The 19,622-nt window shown below is 43.0% G+C and overlaps 1 long non-coding RNA gene across 9 annotated transcripts; it reads left to right on the forward strand.

The window, feature by feature from the left end:
- The first annotated feature begins 953 nt into the window (after positions 1-953).
- LOC148220417 (uncharacterized) lies at positions 954-6,037 on the forward strand. Of its 9 annotated transcripts, XR_015798928.1 has the most exons (4): positions 1,626-1,646; positions 2,457-2,570; positions 3,575-3,776; positions 5,825-6,037. It is a non-coding gene; the product is annotated as an uncharacterized LOC148220417 (long non-coding RNA). The 9 variants fall into 9 exon arrangements; XR_015798925.1 differs by lacking the exons at positions 1,626-1,646; positions 2,457-2,570 and adding an exon at positions 954-1,042; XR_015798931.1 differs by lacking the exons at positions 1,626-1,646; positions 2,457-2,570 and adding an exon at positions 955-1,042 and having other exon boundaries at positions 3,578-3,776.
- The last annotated feature ends 13,585 nt before the right edge of the window (positions 6,038-19,622 follow it).

The raw sequence follows: 19,622 nt of genomic DNA on the forward strand, positions 1-19,622 counted from the left end.
TGCTTTGGCCACTGTGTTTTCAGTGGACATGTGGCGTGTGCAGCTTTCCAACATCTGCTCGATGGTGGGATCGGTGTCTATAGGTAAAGCTCTTAAAATGGTTTTCCATTGTTCATTTGCATTGCTTAAAGCAAGTTTTCTTAAAAGTTCCTTTTGTGCTGCTGTGCTCTCAATTTGCTTTTCAAGAGCATCCTTGAGCCTGTCTACAAATTTTATAAAAGTCTAGTCTATTCCCTGCTTGATATTGGAAAAATGCAAGCTAGGAATAGAGTCGTCAGGGGTAAGAAGGAATGAGGTTTTGGCTGCATTAGCAATGTCTTGCAGTGTTTCTTCAGGTACAGAGTTAGCTTGTTCTGAAGGTTTAGAAAAGTCACTTTCTCCAGCTAATTGTTCAACAGTAAAATTCTGTCGATTAGGATCTTTAGAATATTTATCAGATAGTATTTTTAATTGTTTTTTCCAATGCCTTTCCCATAACATAAATTCGGCCAGAGATAGAAGGCAATTGGCCAAATTTCTGAGATCGTGTGGAACCATCACAAAAGCAGCAAAGAGAGCCTCTAAAAAATTTCTAAAAATGTGGGCTGATCTGCCTTGTTCTTTTGCAATTTTTGCCAATTCCGTTACTTGTTTTGTGTCAATTGATTGCCATTCTGATCTGTTTGTGGATCCTCTTCTGCGGCCTCGTTTATAAATCACAGGAAAGACAGAGATTTTTTGGGCTAATTGCCAATTACCATCTTGGGTTGCTTGTAACTTTGCATTGGCCCATAGATCTGGTTCTTCTGAATCAGAGGCGTTTGACTCGCTGCCGCTGTATTCAGAGGAAGAATAGCGTCTTCTTTGAGCACGACGCTTTTTAGAACGTGAGGGGGGAAGGGGTCTCAAAGTGCAGAAGGGGGTGTGTGTGTGCACTGCATGGTTTGGCCACAGGGTGGCGCTGGCGCAGCAGCGATCGCAGTTGTACAAGCTGCGCACCTTTGCTGCGCCAGGGGCGCCACACAGGCAGTGCAGTTGAAATCCGAGACGTGCTTTCAAATGGGTGGGTGTGGGGCTGCCGCGCAGGGGGAGTCGTTAGGATGGCGCGGGACAGGCTGCGGGGGTGGGCGTGCAGTGGGACAGCGCTATTGGGGGGAAGAGGGGTTTTGGGGAGAGCGGGGATGTTTGTTGGAGGGCACGACTGGATTCATGTACGGAACTGGGACAGGAGAAGGAACAGAGCGACCCGCGGAGACCCAGGTAGTGTTGAGAGAAGGCGGTAAAACATTTTCGGGGACAGAAACAGGGACAGGGGAGACCCCGGGGGCTGAAGGTTGGAGAGAGCATCCTGGGGCAGCGTATGGGGATGAGCCGGTGTGGGAAAACGTGGGGTTATGTGGGGAGGTGTTGAGACTTGTCTGTGTAACTTGGGGAGTACCGGAGCTGAACAAAGGAGACACTGCATTGCATGGGGGATGGGGTAGAGAGGGGTTAGAGGCGGTTACCAAGGGAACGGGTTCTGGGGCGGGGAAAATCGAGGTGAGAGGAGGGTTTGATGCTGTGCGAGCTGAGCGGGGCTGGGCTATGGTGATGGGCGGGTGAGTGACAGCTTGGGGGTGTGGAGAACTTGCTGTGTAAAGGGTGGAGTTTGGAAACTTTGTAGCGAAGTTGGTTTCTATGGGAACGTTATCAGTGGGAGGGGGAAGGGCTGGTGGTGGGGAGAGAGAGATAGCCGAGGGTTCGTGGGGAGGTGGGGTACCGAGAGGGGGAAGGGACGGGGGGGGTTGAGCTGGTGCGGAGGGAGGATTTGGAAGTGTAGAGGGGGGAGGGGGAGAGTTTTCAAGACTAGGGGAATTCGCGGCGGTGTGAACAAAGGAGTGCGTCGTTTGTGAGGGTGCCGGTGTGTGTGGGGGGATGGGCAGAGGGCCAGTGGCTGCGGCCCCGGCGGCTATGGGGGACGCGTTGTGGGGGGGCACAAAGGCAGCTGCGGGGAGGTGAGTTTGTGTGGGCTGAGGAGTGCCTGCGCTGGGTTGCGACTTTGTTATGGGGTTGGAATTGGGGGGATCTGTGGGTTGAGGGGAGTGGGGGATGTTTGGGATGGCATGTGTGGTTTGGGAAGGCGGGTATTGGTTTAGGGGCGGAGCGGGGTGAAAAATTGTGGTGGCTGTGTCTGTGACCTTGGGGGTGGGTAGGAATGTCGGTTTCTACGGAGACGATTTTTAGGGGTTGGAAGTGAGGAAGGGAGGGCAGGGATAGGATTAATAATGGGGACTGGGAGCGCAGCTATAAGGGAGGCGGGGGATGAAACGGAACGCGGGGGCTATGGCAGTGGGAACGGGGAGGCTAGAAAGATTGGAGGAGGAATGGAGAGGGATATGTGTGTTATTCGAGAGGATAAGGGGCGAAGGGGGTGGGGGGAGGATAGGGACAACATTATTATGGAGTTTTCGTCTTGCTCTTCTGATATGTTGAAAAAGAGGAATAAAGGAGGCTACAGAAAAATCAGCATTTGCTTGGCATTCATAAATATTCGTGCCAAACGCGTCCCAGAAAGAATCTAAAAGGATAGTTTGGTTATTAAAGTTGGAAAAGTGAGTAGAAATCCATTTTATAAATCTTTTTAGAACAGTTTTAGAACAAGAGCGCTTTGAAAAAGAGAAGTTGTCAGCGGATAAAGTTTGTTTTATTATATTATATAGATCCCTTTTGTTATGGGAAAGAATAATTTTAGAAAAAGGATTTCCCATAACGGACCCTTTGCCAAACGAGCAGAAAAAAGAGAAAACAAAAGAAAAAATAAACCAAACCCAAAACAAGACCCTAGGGGTAGAGAAGCTAATTATACTTACAAAGCTTATCTTTGACGGGTCGTTGTGCTGCTCGTTTGGTGCTGGCAAACTTCAGTCCCGAGGGGTGAGGGGTCTCAGGATTGTTGAAGTTGTTCCGGTGGAGTTAAGTCTTTTAAAACAAAGACTTAATTGCCAAATTTTTTTGTGACACTCGAAAACGGATACAATCAGATCAATGCCGTTTGCAGAACGTGGGCAGAGTCCACCACTGTTCAAGCGCCACTTGTCGCTGGTGGGGTTTGGGGTTCCCCGTGGGACCCCGAGACTGTCTCAGCAGTCCTCAGCGACAGAGCACGCTCCCAAGCCTTGCCCAGATAGAATTTGGCTCACGGCGCGCCCTCAAACCAGCAGGGTAAAGAGATTGGAATATGAAGAAAGGCACAAATCCATAGTTTATTCAATGAAGGCATCCAATCTGGCATTTTCAACGGTTAGGGTTTTTCAGGGGTTTTTATATCTTTTGAGGGTTTTACACTTTGCACCAATTACCAAGGGAATTTTACATTCTAACCAATCCCTGAGGGATTTTACATTCAAAGCTGGCCTATGGATACTAAAAGAAAATGAACCACTAATATTGGAGAAAGATAACAGAGGGGTCTACCAAGGGGGGAACTGGATTCCTTTTTGTATTCGTCATTTAACAAGTCATTTCTTATCTTTAAGTTATGGTTTTCCAAGGGGCCTGTTCTGGGGACACAGAGAAACTTTCTTCTTTATGAATGTTTTCTGCTCCCTCCACACAGCAGTGCTTAACACTGTTCTGGGGCTTGGACTATGCCTCTCAAGACTGTTCAGCACCATCAGAGGAGTATGGTTGAGACAGGGACTCAAACCACATCCCAGGACACAATGGTTGAAGGGACACGACCCCCAACTACAGTAAACACCACAGCAGTGAAAAAGAAACACTGGACATGAAATTTGATGGGTCCATATAATCAGTTGGTAAGTGCATCACCAATAAAAACTTTCACATTTTCGCACTTAAAAAAATTGGAAACAGTATTTTTTAACCTGTGTAAAAATCTTCCAAATGAAGAGTTCCAGTAGGATTTGAACCCATTTGTTAAAGCTATAAAACTCTAACACCTTCTTATGAATTTGCAAGAGCAACTGATTGACATAAGGGAAGATGGGGATTTATATATTGGTTTTGGCTGGGACATAATTACTTTTCTTCATATTGGCTGTATTGGGCTGTTTTGGATTTGTGATGAAAACAGTGTTCATAATACACCCATGCCTTAGCTAGTTCTGAGCAGTACTTAGTGTCAAGGCCTTTTCTGCTTCTCAGAAAGTCTTCTCACCAACAAGTAGGCTGAGGGTACACAAGAACTTGAGAGGGGACACAGCCAGAACAGTTGACCCCAACTTGATATCTAGTCCCTCAAGATTTGAACCAAACTTCGCAATTTTTTTTTTGCTGTTGGTAATCAGTAGCTATAGCAGTTATGATTAAGCAATTGCACTGTGAAAGTTATAGAAACTTGTAGGCTTGGCTAATCCTTTGTTTTAAGGAAAAGGGAACAATTCCAAGATGAATGGCTTGTTGGGACAAGAGCCACCAAGAGTGAAGTCAGGTGTACTGAGCAGTAACTGAAGGAAAGGTAATTCTGGCAGGGGAGATCACAACCACCAACCCATTGAACACCTATTCAAAATGGACCCTGGACTCAAATGGAGGGAAGAACTGCACATGCAGACTAACTAGCATGAGAAGCTAGAGATATAACTGGCATAAGAGAGAGATACAGCTAACAACTGAGGGTTTGAGTACTAATTAATGAAAAAGTTCTGTAACCAATCCTATGTGGGGGTCCAGAGTGATGTAGAGTCCCCAGGCAGGTGCAAAGGAGAACCACCTTATTGCAAAACCAGGCCTTTTTAAGCCGTTAGGCCCTTTATCAGGTGCATTCCATTTAAGCACAACAAATGTAATTCAACCAACCACCATAAACCACAATGTGAGCACATAATGGTTATATAACTTGTTTTTCTACTTCCAATTCAGCTGAGTCACTTTCCCATAGTCCTTTTCTACTTAGCCGAAGTAACAGGCCTGAGCCATGATTTTACAAGGCCTTCCTTTTGTAAGGCTTTACCTATATGTAGCAATCATAGAATTATAGAATATACTGAGTTGGAAGGGACCCATCAGGATCATCGAGTCCAACTCCTGGCCCCATACAGGACATCCCAAGAATCATTCCATGTGCCTGAAAGTGTTGTCCAAATGCTTCTTGAACTCTGTCAGGCTGGTGCTGTGACCACTTCCCTGGGGAGCCTGTTCCAGTGCCCAACCACCCTCTGGGTGAAAAGCTTTTTCATTATATCCAACCTAAACCTCCCCTGACTCAGCTTCAAATGAATGCTGATGTCTTTGTTTATTAAAATATATAAACATGTCACATTGCAGCTAGTCTGAAGCTGCAGCCCAAACTCAACCAGCCTAGAAGTCCCTGGATGAGTGATGATAGGATGAATTTGTGTAGCCAAAGGGGGTCTTTGGTAGATCCCAAACTGCCAGTTCGAGCTAGAGTCAGTTATCCCACGAGGGACAGCTTTCCCTGGAATCTCAGGCAGGTTTTGGCTACAAGGTACAAATGCAAGCAGTGCCCGGAGTTAGGCTTTCAGCTCTTTTGTAAAATCAGGCTTGCAAGTACCTTCTTAGCCAGCAGAGAAAGAGATCGAGAAATGCTGATGAGGAAGTTCCATAGAATCTTTATTTCTTCTATGAAAAGAGTCCTGTCCAGCAAATCCAGTGGGTGGGGTTCTAAGGGGACTTTTATAGGGTTAAGGGGTCTTGGAAAATGACCAGTAAGATAGATGATTGAAAAGTTAACCAACTACATGAGCTTCTAGGCTAAAATGAACCAATTATTTGAGGAATCAAAAAAGAACCAATTAAATTGCTAATAGATAAAAATGAAGGTTAGCAAAGAGGGGAATATTTCTAGTATTAGTCATTCTAATTCATCAACTTCTTATCTAAGGTATCATGTTCCACGGAGGCCTCTCTTGGGTTTCTGCTCCTTCCAGATTTGAACACATACAAAGAATCCCAGCCAATTCATTGGACCCTGGATGCAGATGTATCATTGGCATGGAAAATGGATGTGTTGGGACCCCAAACAATCACGTGTGTATCTGGGAGATTCAAACCCTTGATATAAGAAGGGTCAGAATAATAAAAGAGGCTTTTGTCACATGGTTCTCAGAGAATTTGTGTTGTCTCTGTCTCCGACCTATGACTCCACGTAACATAAACAGTGTAAAGTTTTGATGATCGGGGAGCTAGCCTTTCAGGGGTTATCACCGAGCTTCCTACTTTGCACAAACTAGAATAGAAATATCTTGCCTCAGTGTGTGAATTGGTATTGCACACTGGGTAACAAGCCCATGTTTGGGACAACAAACCGACCAAAGGTATATCCCATACCATACGACATTGTGCTCAGCACTAAAAGCTGCAGAGAGAAAGGGGGGACCATCAGAGTTTTGGCACTTGTCTTCCCAAGTAGCCATTATGCACAGTGGAGCTCTCCTGGAAAATGGCTAAACACCTGACTGTTGATGAGAAGCAATGAATTAATTATTTGTTTTGCTTTGCTTGCATGTGCAGGTTTTGTTGTACCTATTAAATTGTCCTTATTTCAATCCATAAATTTTTTCACTTTTACCCTTCTGATTCTCTCCCTCATCTCACTGGAGTGGGAGTGATTGAGCAGCTATATAGTGCTTAGTTGCCTTCCAGGGTTAAGCTGCAACAATGAATTTCAAGAAAGAACTTTGCACAATTGTTGGACAGGATTGAAAAATTACTATCATGATTTAGTAAGCACAAGCCATCCATTTGGATCCATGTATCTTTGTGAGGTCTCATTCCATCTATGACTGCCATTAAAACCAAGTATCAGAATAAACTGAACTTAGAACCAGGCCTTTAAATCACTCTATCCTAAAGTGTTAAACCAAGATTAAAAAAAAAAAAAAAAGCCTATTTAATCACATTGCTCTCACTAAAAGTTAGTATTTTTAGCAAGACGAAAAGTTTAAAACAGTTTAAAAATATTGTTCCTTTCATCTTTCTTTATTTTTGTGTATGTTTTATAATGTGCATAATATATTAGCACAGTAATGTGTCTATATGATTTAGAGGTAAATACATAGACATATAGTGGGGATTCATGCGCAAAAAACTTTTGTACTGATGGGGGATACAATAAAAAAAATGTTGAGGCCGCTGTTCTAGTCTACCAGGTGGATACAGAAGTGAACCTTTCTTGTTTGTAGAGTGGAAGGCCAAAAGCATGGTAAAATAATAGCTTCAGGACTGGTTCTGTGATCACTCTTCAAATTATGTACCAAATCTGTGAAAAACAGTGTTTCATTATTTAGTCCAAGGTTCTTAAGAGCTTTAAACCAAGAAGTGAGGCAAGAAGGTTAAGAAAGATTCATGTAATCTCCACTTTTGATTTTAAGTAAATAAAATCAGGTGAACAGGAGAGTAGTAAAGTATTATTGATGAGAATAGAATTCAGAAAAATGACAGGTAATCAAAGGACTATCTCCAATCTGGTTAGTGATAATAAATGAAATATTTGAGCAAAAAACATCCAGGATTTGGGACCAAAGAACGGAAGAAAGGAAACTATTTTGGTTAAATTACTGAAACCTAATATCAGAATTGAAATATAATAACATAGCCATCACAACTGAAAATTTTATTTTTTTTAAATAGCTTTTCTCACAAAGCAACAATAAAGATACTAAATATTTCACGAGTGCTATTAAGAGAAATTGTAATTACATAATCTAGTGTTGCATAAATAAAAGGGAAATGTGGTCTAATTCTCTGGAAAAAGTTGGTTCAAGAAGCACATTTGAGAACTTGCTAGACGGCAACAGACTAAGAATATAAAATTTGGATAAAGATTTATGTGGCAATTAAGAGATCCATAACTATGACAATTTCTGTTAGTATTTGAGATTAATAATTTTTCAGATATAGATTAGAAAATAACAGTCGGAAATACCAGTATGATTCTCATATTTCTAGCTAATTCAGTAGACACATTTCTTTTTTCTAATAATTAAAGGGGGCTTATATGAGGCATGGGGACAGACTTTAGGAGGGCCTATGGCTATAGGAAAAGGGGCAATGGTTTTAAACTATAAGAGGGTAGATTTAGACTAGATATGTGTCCTGGGGTACAATGCAAAAATGTGTATTCTATCACCATCTGTTGAAATGTGGGAGGGGTGGTGATCCTTATCTCTGTGGGAGATATCCTCTGCTGATGTGCCATCTGATAAGATGGGGGGATGATCATTGTTATCTTTTCACAACCCATCCTTCCTCCAGAAGATATATTCCGTTAATGGGCCATTAAGTCCTATTGTATGACTGATAAGATTACATCACCCCATTGGGAGATGCCCCAACCAGGGGCAGGAGCCAAGCCTTTCCTACCTAGATAAAAAACTGGGGTTTGGGACCCGAGGGCAGACCTTTCTACTGGATCCCAGAGGAAAGTCGGACCTTTTTTTCCACATCATCGCTGGATCTTCGGAGGAAAACTGCACCTTCTACAGGAGCACTGCTTCAACTGAACCACATCTGTCATCCAGGAGGATGCAGCCACCATTTATACAGACTGTGACCAACACCCTGACTGACAGGGTGTCAGGTTGTATTCTGACTCTGTCAGTGTTTTTTCTTTTGTATGATTGCATGTATTTTATTTTTTTCTCTTTTTTCCTATTAAATTGTATTACTGACTTGGAGTCTCACACTGGTTTTGCTTTCAAACCAACACAATATGAGGAAAAAAGTTTTTACAGTAAGGGTGGTGAAACACTGGAACAGGTTGCCCTTAGAGATGGTAGACATCCCATCCCATGAAATATTAGAATAATTTGCTTCAGACCAGACCACATACACAATCTGTAACACAGCAGGGAACTTAGCATAGGTCTCCAGATTAACATCCTCATTTCTGGACTTTCCTTTCAAATTAAAAGTGAGAAATACTAGTGAGAAATACTAGAGAGAACCATACAAAATGCACTACTGTACATCATGACAATTTCAAAAAAGGAAAAACAGAAAAAGAAAGGAAAAGCAGGGGGGAAAAGGTTAAAACCCACAGTTTTGAAGGAAGAAACTTCATTAAAAATATTTTGTAACATTTTAGTAAAAAACAAAGAATTGCTATATTTGATAATAATCCCTCTATTGTACATAGAATTAACATTTCTCATACCTTCCTTCACCTACCCCTTTTCTGAAGATTTTGATCCTGTTCACCCTTTCTTCTTTTTCCACCTTCACCTAAGGTATGTATTTATCAGAACTCAAATCTCTCATATTTCCATCCTCTATTCAAAGTCAGTCCAATGGTCCTATCCTTCCCTCATATCTGCTTCCATGCACCACCAGTTTGTCTTCTATACAAAATTTATTTTTCCAATAAACGTCTTCCCTGTTCAAGCTCCTGTCCAGTAAAGGAAGTGGAAGATTTATTTCTTAGTACAGGATAATGATCCAATTAACCAGTTAATATTTTGAAAATTTAAAATACTAATTTTTATTTTGGCACTGTTTCATACAGAATTAGCTGAAGGCCATCCTGTGACAATACAAGGGGAGGGGAAAGAGGACTATGGGAGGACATATTATAGTAACATAACTATACATCTATGTTAAAAACTACAATGTAATATTGGCTTTCCCATTTATGTATTAGCTTTTACATGCTGATATCGACCATAAATATTCGGATATAGTACAATGTATAATTCTATTTACCTGTTTCTTAGTATAACATAATCTATTAGTCTGTGTTATAGTTTAGATTTACCAAATTCAATATACTAATTTTCTGTTGTGAGACAGAATTAGGAGCAAAAGTAAGGCAGGCCTAAAACTTAAAAGGGTGTAAAGGAAAACTTTATTAACAACATAAAGAAATAATAAATTCAGAATAAAAACTTCAGACCACCCCTCCTTCCTTCTCCCACACTTTCTTCTCCTTAACAACAACATACAGAAACACTTCAGTCAGTTACCAACTTAATCTTTTTCGGTTCACTTGAGAGAGAGGACTCGCCTCTGTTCAGCTATAGGGTTTTTCCCACAAGAAAAAAAAACAGTTCTCCTGGCTTCACTTTCCACGAATCCCTCCCATCTTCATAGCATTCCCAAACTGTGTTTATGGGCCATGTTAAACTCATGGGGTATTGATTTTTAAGAATGAACTGTTCAAAAGCAAAAGTTCTCTTCATCTCTCTTCTTCTCTGTTCATCCCCAGGAACAGAGATCCCCTTCTTCCCTCAGGGCAAAGGATCCTCAACACACGTGCTTCTGCTCAATGATCTATCAAGTCAAACACTCCAACCCTCATGTCTTTTCCCATGGTTTACAGGAATTTTCAGTCTAGTACAGTCCATCCATATAGCTTACAAAAGGATTTTCAGCCTAAATTCATGGCGTCCCCTCATTCTCCTTCCATCTGGAACTTGGCTCCTGCTTCACTGACTTTGGTGTATCGTCTCTGTTCTTTTTCCTCTCACTCAAGGGAGGATTGAAGGTCTGCAAGTCTTATCTGAGCATTGGAAGGGTTAAAATCTCACATAGAAGATGCAGCGGCTGGACCAGGCCATGCTGGAGCTGAGCCAAGGTCTCAGAAGACTCAGGCCGCGCTGGGAGGGTGGTGGGGGGGGTCTGCCAGAACGGGGCTCAGCTGCTACCCCCAGGCCGCGTGGGCGGCGGGGCGGGCCGGCGGCAGGGGCAGGGCCCTGCCAAGCCGCAGCCACGCTGGGGATGGGGCGAGGATTCCAGCAATGGGCCTCTCTTCTCCCTGGCCATCGGGGCCCCCGGTTGAAAATGGGGCCCGGTGGTCTCCCAAGCCCGCCCCTGCCCGGGCTGGTGTTACCTTGTGAAAGGCCGGAAACGAAAGAGAGCTTTCCCGGGCTCTACTTGCGCCAAAATGTGAATTCACGGAGGCGGACTAAATTCTCCAATTGGTTTCTCAGGCTGTCAACAACCAAACCAGCCTCCAATTGGTCCCATCAACTCACAGAGGAAGTTCTCATGGAGAAAAACCTCCGTGTATGCCCTCCCCCAGGTGCCAATCAGAACACAACCAGCAGAGTATGTACCATATTGTTTATAGAAATAGCGGTGTGATGAATATATTATATTGTAGGCCTTAGCAAAATCACGAAATGTTTAATATGCTTCTATGTGACTGAAAGAATGGTGGGAAACAATTATGTTGATTCCCACATCTGCTGACTGACCTCTCCAAGAGATAACAGTGACAAAAGCAGAGCAGCGGAGAAGAATCGTAGAAGAATTTTTTAACCCCTTATCGGAGGATGTGGAACAACAGGATGGAGACACAAGAAAAAATAAAACATATTTTACAGGTTGTAGTGCAGAAAAGTTAGAGTGTAAAGAAAACAAACCAAAGAGTTCCTGAAACATCAAAAACTCACAAGAATGTCTGAATAATGTATGAAGCACATGAATATGTATATACCTCAGTAATGTAACAGTATAAAGATCACACTCTCTGACTTTACCTGCGTGCTTTTTGGCCAAACACCAAGGGCACTCCAGCGCTGGTTAATTTTTTTTATCCCTTATTAAACTTTTTTTTTAAAAAATTCCAAATTGCAAATCTCATTTTTTATATCTACAAAACTTCTCTTAACATACACATAATACTTATCCCTTAATTGTGAGAGCCAACCATCGCATTACTCATCTAATAAGGCAAAGTTCCAGGTGTTGCACTTGGGTCACAAAAACCCCATGCAGCCCTACAGACTGGGGGGAAAGTGTCTGGAAATCTGTCTGGTGCAAAAGGACCTGGGGGTACTGGCTGACATTTGGCTGAATGTGAGCCAGTGTGTGCCCAGGTGGCCAAGAAAGCCAATGACATCTTGTCTTGTTTCAGGATTAGTGTGGCCAGCAGGACCAGGAAAGTGATTGTCCCTTTGTACTTGGCACTGGTGAGGCCACACCTTGAGTACCGTGTCCAGTTCTGGGCCCCTGACTTCAAGAAGGACATTGAGGTGCTGGAGTGAGTCCAAAGAAGGGCAACAAGGCTGGTGATGGGTTTGGAGAGTAAGTCATATGCGGAGCAGCTGAGGGAGCTGGGGGTGTTTAGACTGGAGAAAAGGAGGCTCAGGGCAGACCTTGTTGTTCTCTACAACTACCTGAAAGGAGGTTGTGGTGAGGTGGGGGTTTGCCTCTTCTCCCTGAGAACTAGAGACAGGACAAGGGGAAACAGCCTCAAGTTGTGCCCAGGTAGGTTCATATTGGATAATAGGAAAAAATTCTGCATTCAAAGAGGGGTTAAGTATTGGAACAGGCTTCCCAGGGAAGTGGTGGAGTCACCATCCCTTGAAGTGTTTAAAAAACAAGTAGATGTGGCACTCAGTGCTATGGTTTAATTGACATGACTGTCATGGTTCGACACTGGCCAAACACCAGGCACCCACAAAAGCTGCTCACACCCTTCCCTGCTACAGCTGGGCAGAGGAGAGAAAAATTTAATGAAGGCTTCCTGAGTTGAGATAAGGACCGGGAGAAAACACTCCAAGAGCAAAACAGGGTCAACATAGAGATACAAAGTAAGTTTATTACTAACAAAATCAGAGGAGGATAATGAGAAGTAAAATAACCCACTTTTGCCTCCCCCAACTCCTTCTTCCCATGGACAACACAGGGAGAGAGGGGGTAGAGGTTTGGTCAGTTCGCCACCCAAGGTTTTCTTCTGTTTGGCTCAGGCAAAGAAGTCCTTCCCCTGTGAGACCATGGGGTCTGATCCCATGGGAGACAGTTCTCCATGAACTTCTTCAGTGTGATTCCGATGTCATGAGCAGTAGTCCTCCCAAAACTGCTGCAGTGTGAGTCACTCTTCCACGGGGTGTGATCCTTCAAGGACAGGCTGCTCCAGACTGGAAGCAGGGGCCCCTCTCTCCACGGGGTCTCCCACTGGATCACAGCCTCCTCCAGGCATCCACCCACTCTGGCATGGGCACCTCTCCCACAGGCTGCGGGTGGATCTCTGCATCCCCTGTGGACCTCCATGGGCTGCAGGGGGACAGCTGCTTCATCATGGTCTTCACCATGGCCTGTAGAGGAATCTTGGCTCCGGTACAAGGAGCACCTCCTCTCCCTCTTTCTTCACTGACCTTGGTGTCTACATAGTTGTTTTCGTCACATATTCTCACCTCCTTCCCTTCTCTAGCTGGAATTAAAACTGCACCACTAATTTGTTTTGATTTCTTCTTAAATATGTTATCACAGAGGGGTTAGCACCATCTCTAGTTGTCCCAGCCTTGGCCAGCAGCATGTCCATCCACAAAGCCACCAGGGATTGGCCCTGCCAGACATGGTGGAAGCTTCTAACAGCTTCTCTGAGAAGTCACCTCTGTGCCCCCACCTCCCCCCAAAACCAGGCTGTGCAAAACCAACACAGTGGTACTTGGTCAAAGGTTGAACTTGATCTTGGTGGTCTTTTCCAACCTTAATGATTCTATGATTCTAAGTAGTGAGTGAATTCCTTATTTTGCTTTACTTGCACGCCTGGCTTTTTGCTTTACCAATTAAACTCTCTTTATCTCAACACATGAGTTCTCTCACATTTACTCTTGTGATTGTCTTCCCCCATTCCACCTGGGGGGAGTGACTGAGTAGCTGCATGGTGCTTAGTTGTTGACTGGGGTTAAACCATGACAGCAGAAAACACCTGGAGAGGCCCAAGTTCAACCTCTAGGGTTTTGGAACCATGGATATAGAGAATCCACAGGCAGAGTATAGGGACAACTGGTATATAAGATGTGACAAGTGCCATGCAACCAATTTCCATCCGAAGTACTGCCCTGTTGCAGGCAGCTATGTATTCCACTTGCCCCAGAATGCAGTCTTTTCTTCTGCCCTTGTGATCTGTTATGATCGGATGGCAGGATCAGTTGCTTCTTCCAGTTTACACGTAAATCAGACCAGGAAGTACCTTCCCCCTACATACACAGGGGACCTGACATTTTGTTTCATTTGTCATTTTATGGCAGGGAGCTGCCATTGTGTTAAACATCATACCTAATGTGTTTTTATGCTTTGTGATTGGCTAACAGCTATTTTTTCACACTGTCATATCCACATGTTCTCAGGCACCTCTGTGATTGGCTGACCAGCCACCTCTTCCTCTTTATCCCAGAAGGATGTCAGAGCAGGAAGCCTCTCTCCTGCTAAATGTGCAGGATCCACCATGTTGTTTCAGTCACCATTTTATGGCAGGTAGCCACCATTTTCAACAATGTCATGAGAAATTTCCTGACAACACCATCTACTAGCTGACCAAGTGCCTCCTCATAGATCATATTAGAATCATAATGTCAGTAAAATGAATTGAATTAGCAGGAGTAAAAAGCAAAAAGAACACTTCTTGAAGGATGCTTCATTTCAGAGAGCTTTATAGCAAATATACTTCATAGGCAGAAATCAAGTGAAATCCTGATGCTACTGCAGTCAGTGGGATTTTTACCATTCACTTCACACAGCCAAGATTTCACTCACTGGGTCTGCCACCATCCTTTGTCTCTATTCAGATATTTTACCAAATACTTTCTTCTCTTTGTTTTAGGGGTTTTCTTTAGTAGCTTCAGACTTTCTGTCCCCACATTCTGCTGACAATCTGAAGAGCATACAGTATGGTGGTTCTTGTAATATTGTCCCTGCCTTTCAAGCTGATGCTTGCTTTAATCAAGCTGAATTGCTGGAATAATTTCAGAATGTAGTTTTAAAAACCTCACCCCTTTAAAAAAAAAAAAGAACTGAAGCCAGAGAATGCTATAAAATTTTCAAAGGCCCAAAGCTTTTTTGAAATACCAAAAATGTGCAAAATTAAACACACACAAGCATGAAAAGGAGAGAGTAACTATATATACAGACTGTCATCAGCCACTGGAGGCTGTGGTGGTACATTCTCCCCTCCCAAGCTGTACTATGATCTCAGAAATGCTCATTAGGCCTTGGCCTTGACAAACTGTACCTGGACTAAGCCCCTCTTGAGCTTATCAGAAACAGTGTCTGTTCCCAGGGTGTGGGAGAATAGATTGTAGGACATTAGGAATGGGGCTGCAGCCGAGCCTCATCCCTAATGAAGTACAGCTGTATAAGACAGGCAAACAGTACTGAAGAAGTGTGGAATGCTGATGTGTATTGACCAATCACAAAAAAGTAAAAAAAGGTATAAAAGTTGTACTGGAGAATAATAAAGTGCTGATGCTTGCCACCATTTTCGGCGTCAGTCTTGTATCCACAGTCAATTGATGCCCTGTGCGAGGAGCTACTGACAACAATTGGTGAGCCTGACGTGATGGGATAGAGAACTGCGGACCTGAGAGCAGTAGACGGTGGAGCCTAGTCAAGCAAAAGCAGGCCGACTAAGAGCCTGAACATCCGGACGACAAAGTCAGATGGACATGAGAGCCTGAAAACAAAGCCAAGCGGACCTGAGAGCCTAAAAGTCTGGATGACTTATGAGACACCAACCCCAAGGTGAGTGACTGGGAAACATAATAATGGGGGCTCAAATATCAGCAGAAGAGGAATCCATTTTGGACATTCTGCTGCTAATATTACAGAGGAAAAATATTAAGTGTGAGGAGAGGGCATTACACACCTTGCTCATTTGTTGTAAACAAAATGGTGTAAGAGTGAATGCACAGACTGCCTTTTTTGTTGAAACATGGGAAGAAGCAGGGCATGCATTGTGAGAGGCAGCTACGAGGGGAGACTAACCACAGGGTCGCTTACCATGCGACGCTTAGTTCAGGACTCTTTGCTACAAATACAAGCTGATAGAGAAGTGGCAGCAGACATTGCCACCGCTGCCACTCCCCCAGTCCCGGCTGCATCCACTGCTCCAGCAGCCAACACCCTCTAAGACTGCTCGTTTTGTGAAGGGTCCTATTCTGCTGATATCGCCCAAGAGTTGCGCTCTTCCCCCGGACGCTGCTGATGACATTCCAGTGTCTCAGGAAGTGGCACCAGCCTGACCTGGCCATGGTGGATCCACTGTGGCCCTTCTGCCTGCACGGGTGCAGTGGCCCACAGAGGTGGGCCCACAGAAGCCTGTTTGGGTTACTGAGGAAGAGCTGCCCTCTGCTGCATCTTCCTTTGGCAGGCAGCCGTCTCTGCTTCTACATGGGTGGTGCAGAGCTGACCAAGAGCTGCTTCTGAGTGCTGCCGCTGCAGACAGAGCTGGTGCTGCTGGGCTCTGGGGAGAGCTGGCGAAGCTGTGCCAGCATCATCAAATGGCTCCTGGCTGCCCTCTGCAGCTAGCAGGGCACTGTGATGGAGGCTGCATGGAGGCTGCTGACAGATGAGCAGGTTCCCTGTGGCAGATTCAGTTCGAAACCGGGCAGAAACACCAATTTCGTGTAGTGGTTTTAGTTCGCCAATTTGAGATTTCCCAGCCAATGCACCAATTATTGTCGTAGGTCCAGCGTTGGCTAAATTGCCAGTGCACTCACTAGAATTATTTACTCATTTTTTGCTGTGAAATAGGGTTAGGAGGGAAGGCAAAGCAGGCTCAAACTTTGAAAGGTATAAAGAAAACTTTATTAACAGAAACTAAAAAAAAAAAAAAGAATCAGAATAAAACTGTCAGAACACTTCTCCTCCCCCCTACACCCTCTTTTCTTTCACGCTGACAACATACAGGAACAAATCAGTCAGTTTACCATCTCTAAAATAGTCTTTCTCCAGATCACTTAGGGAGAGGAGTCTCTCTCATCAGTCTATGGAGACTTCTCCACAAGAAAACAGTTCTCTTGTGGCTTCAATGTCACAGCGGTCAGCCACCTGGGAGAATGGAAATCTCATCACTGTATAAAAGTCACTTTCCTTGACTTACAGTTTTCCCCACAACTGTTTTCAAGGACCATATCAACTTATGGGGTATTATTTTTAAGGATGAACAATTGAAAAAGCAAAGGTTATCTTTATCTATCTCTGTGATCATCTTCATCTCTTGGAACAGAGATCTTCGCTGGGCCAAAGGCTCTTCATCGCTCCTCTCTCTCTGTTCAAGCTTCTCATGGGATCACAGGTACTTCAACATCTGCTTGCTTCAGCACAGGTGCCTCTGCTCATGGCTGTGGCTAGAACGTTTCATCCAGCACACTCCCTACAGGCAGAAGCTGCTGGTGGATCTCGTCCTCAACCTGAGCCAGTTTTGATTGATTTAATGATGAAACATTATTATGACTAAAGCCAACTCTCTTGCAACCCTATAAATAGTGGTACTGAGACCCTTAGAGGTCTCCTGGACCACAGCAGGCTGTGGTCAGCAATCTCCCTCTGAGTAGGGCCTCTCAGTGCCAGCAAACTCTCAAGACTGCGATACTCGGAGGATCACCAAATGATATCAATGGATCCTGGGCTGATACCCTCACTCCATGAGGCTCAACCCCTCTCCTGTTGAGAAGACAAAAAGGCATCCAAAGTGAGCACTGAACTGGAGGGGAATTTTTCACAGGTACCTTGTACAGACTCTTTAGGTCTGTGTGCATGCAAGTGTGTATATGCTATGGCAAATGTACCAGGAATGTTGCTCTCCTAGATTCTTAAGTACTTTAGATTTGTAATTAAGTTAGGCCTGTGAATTACTGTTGTGGTATAGCAAATTCTACATGAATCCTTTGCTAAATTATTTAACTTTAATTATAAATTAGATGTTGTTAAGGTGCTGTTAAGTGCTGTTGGGCCTTTAGGCCATATTCCTTTTTATCCTTACCCTTTCTATCCTTTTGACACATGCACATGCCCTCCCTCCCCCATAGTTTTTTGTTTATTTCAGTTTGGATTGATTGACTCTGGATTTTTGTTTGTTTGCTTTTCCTTCGTGTGCCTTAACCATCTAGGAAGTAGTAGAGTGAACCTTGCCACCAAACTTTGTTGTGCTGTCACTTATATATTAAACCTGATTTTGGTGATACCTTTGCCAGTGATTTTTAAAGCAACCTTAAAACATTTGTTTGCGACAGAGACATTCTTGTGGCTTCTTTGTGGAGCCAAAGATCACTAGCACTGGATTTCCTACAGTTCCCTTTTCCATTCCTCTGTATTTTAAGCTGTACATAATGGCCATTGCTTTTCTAAATGCGCTAGCTAAGAAGCTGCATGGAATTCCTTTATATTTAGTATTGTTATTAAATAATTTTTTAAAAAGTAAACTTTTTGTTATATATTAACTATATTGTATACCTTAATATACACACACACACATACATGTATATATATATATATTCTATAAGATTATATAGGAAAAATTAAAAAACTTTATAGAAAATATATTCCATATATATTTTTTTTTCCAAGCAATTTATACTGGTCATATATTAGATTTCTGTTGGCCCTAACTGGCTTAATCTGTTTTCATTTCCATTGCATTTTTACACAAATTAGAGATAACTTTAAATTTGTTTATGTTGCCTCTAGTTATTTAGAGGTTTAAAACGAAGCCATTTTACCTGTATTTAGTTTTTTGGGTTTTTTCACCTAAGATTCTGGACACCAAGTTTTAGTCCAGATGGTGAGAAAATCATGTTGCACGTTGTCAGACCCACAAGGTTGTAGAGTAAAACCAGTATTTTGTGGTAGAGATGTTTTGGCACTATGATTCTGTATAGCTAGGAAGTAAATTTTCCTATGGCTTGTTTAAATCTTTCTTTTAGAATAATGATCCAAATTCATCCCGTTCTTGTTTATGGCAGCCTCCTTTTCTTATTAGCCCCTTTTGCACTGAAAAGGTCCTTGACCAGATACCCTTAAAGGAGCAGATGCTCTTTCACAGACCCTTACACTATCTGTCAGCCAGTGATCACACTGAGGCCTTGCCTATGCATACAAATTGTCTGACTAAATATTTCAGTAATGGACAACATGAGACTGACTAAAACCAGTGAAACTCAGAGTGACCTGGCTACCTCATTCCCTTAAACTGCTCTGAAAATTCCAATAAAAATCCAGTGGAAAAAAGAAATGATGGAATGAAGTTGCTCCTAGGACTGCTGCAGACATAATCATATTAACAAGGCTTACAACACCATGTTTAACTTCTCACACCATTTTATTTCTGCTGTAGCTGTCTTTAGCTCAAAGGAATGGGGAATACTTTGTTTTAATAGAAGTCAAATTGGTAGTTCCTGAGTGATGACCCTAGGCCAAACTGAAAGTACTAATATTGGACCAGCTTATTCTTCAAATGGGAACAGTACAATATTAGAGGGCACCATTATAGTGATAAACCCTTATCCCAATTGGATTATATTAAAGTCTCCTACTATAAGCTGAATAAATTGAGATGATTTTTTTTTCCAGTGAAAAATCAAAATATTTCTGTGAAATTCAAGTTTATATTCTGGAAATTTTCAATATTCAAAAGCTGCATTCTGTCATACATGTTTTAAACTTTATTTTAGAGGACAAGGAATGGAGGCTGAAAGAGTCATAAAGTATTGGCCATTTTTCATGCTCAGCCATATCTAAAGCCAGATGGAGAGCTTTCACCTCTGCAAACTGACTCAACTAATCTTATCCTTCAACAGTTTCCACAACTTGTTGTAGAGGACTTCATACAGCCTTCCATCTCTGATACTTTCCTACAACAGGATCCATCAGTAAAAAAAGGCATATTGCTTCTCACTTTCTGGGGCCTCTTCAGCATGTGTCACCTCTTCATAAGCTACCAGTATCTCTGGGAAGAT

Source organism: Sturnus vulgaris, chromosome W, assembly GCF_052056855.1.
Source record: "Sturnus vulgaris isolate bStuVul1 chromosome W, bStuVul1.hap1, whole genome shotgun sequence".
Classification (NCBI taxonomy): domain Eukaryota; kingdom Metazoa; phylum Chordata; class Aves; order Passeriformes; family Sturnidae; genus Sturnus; species Sturnus vulgaris.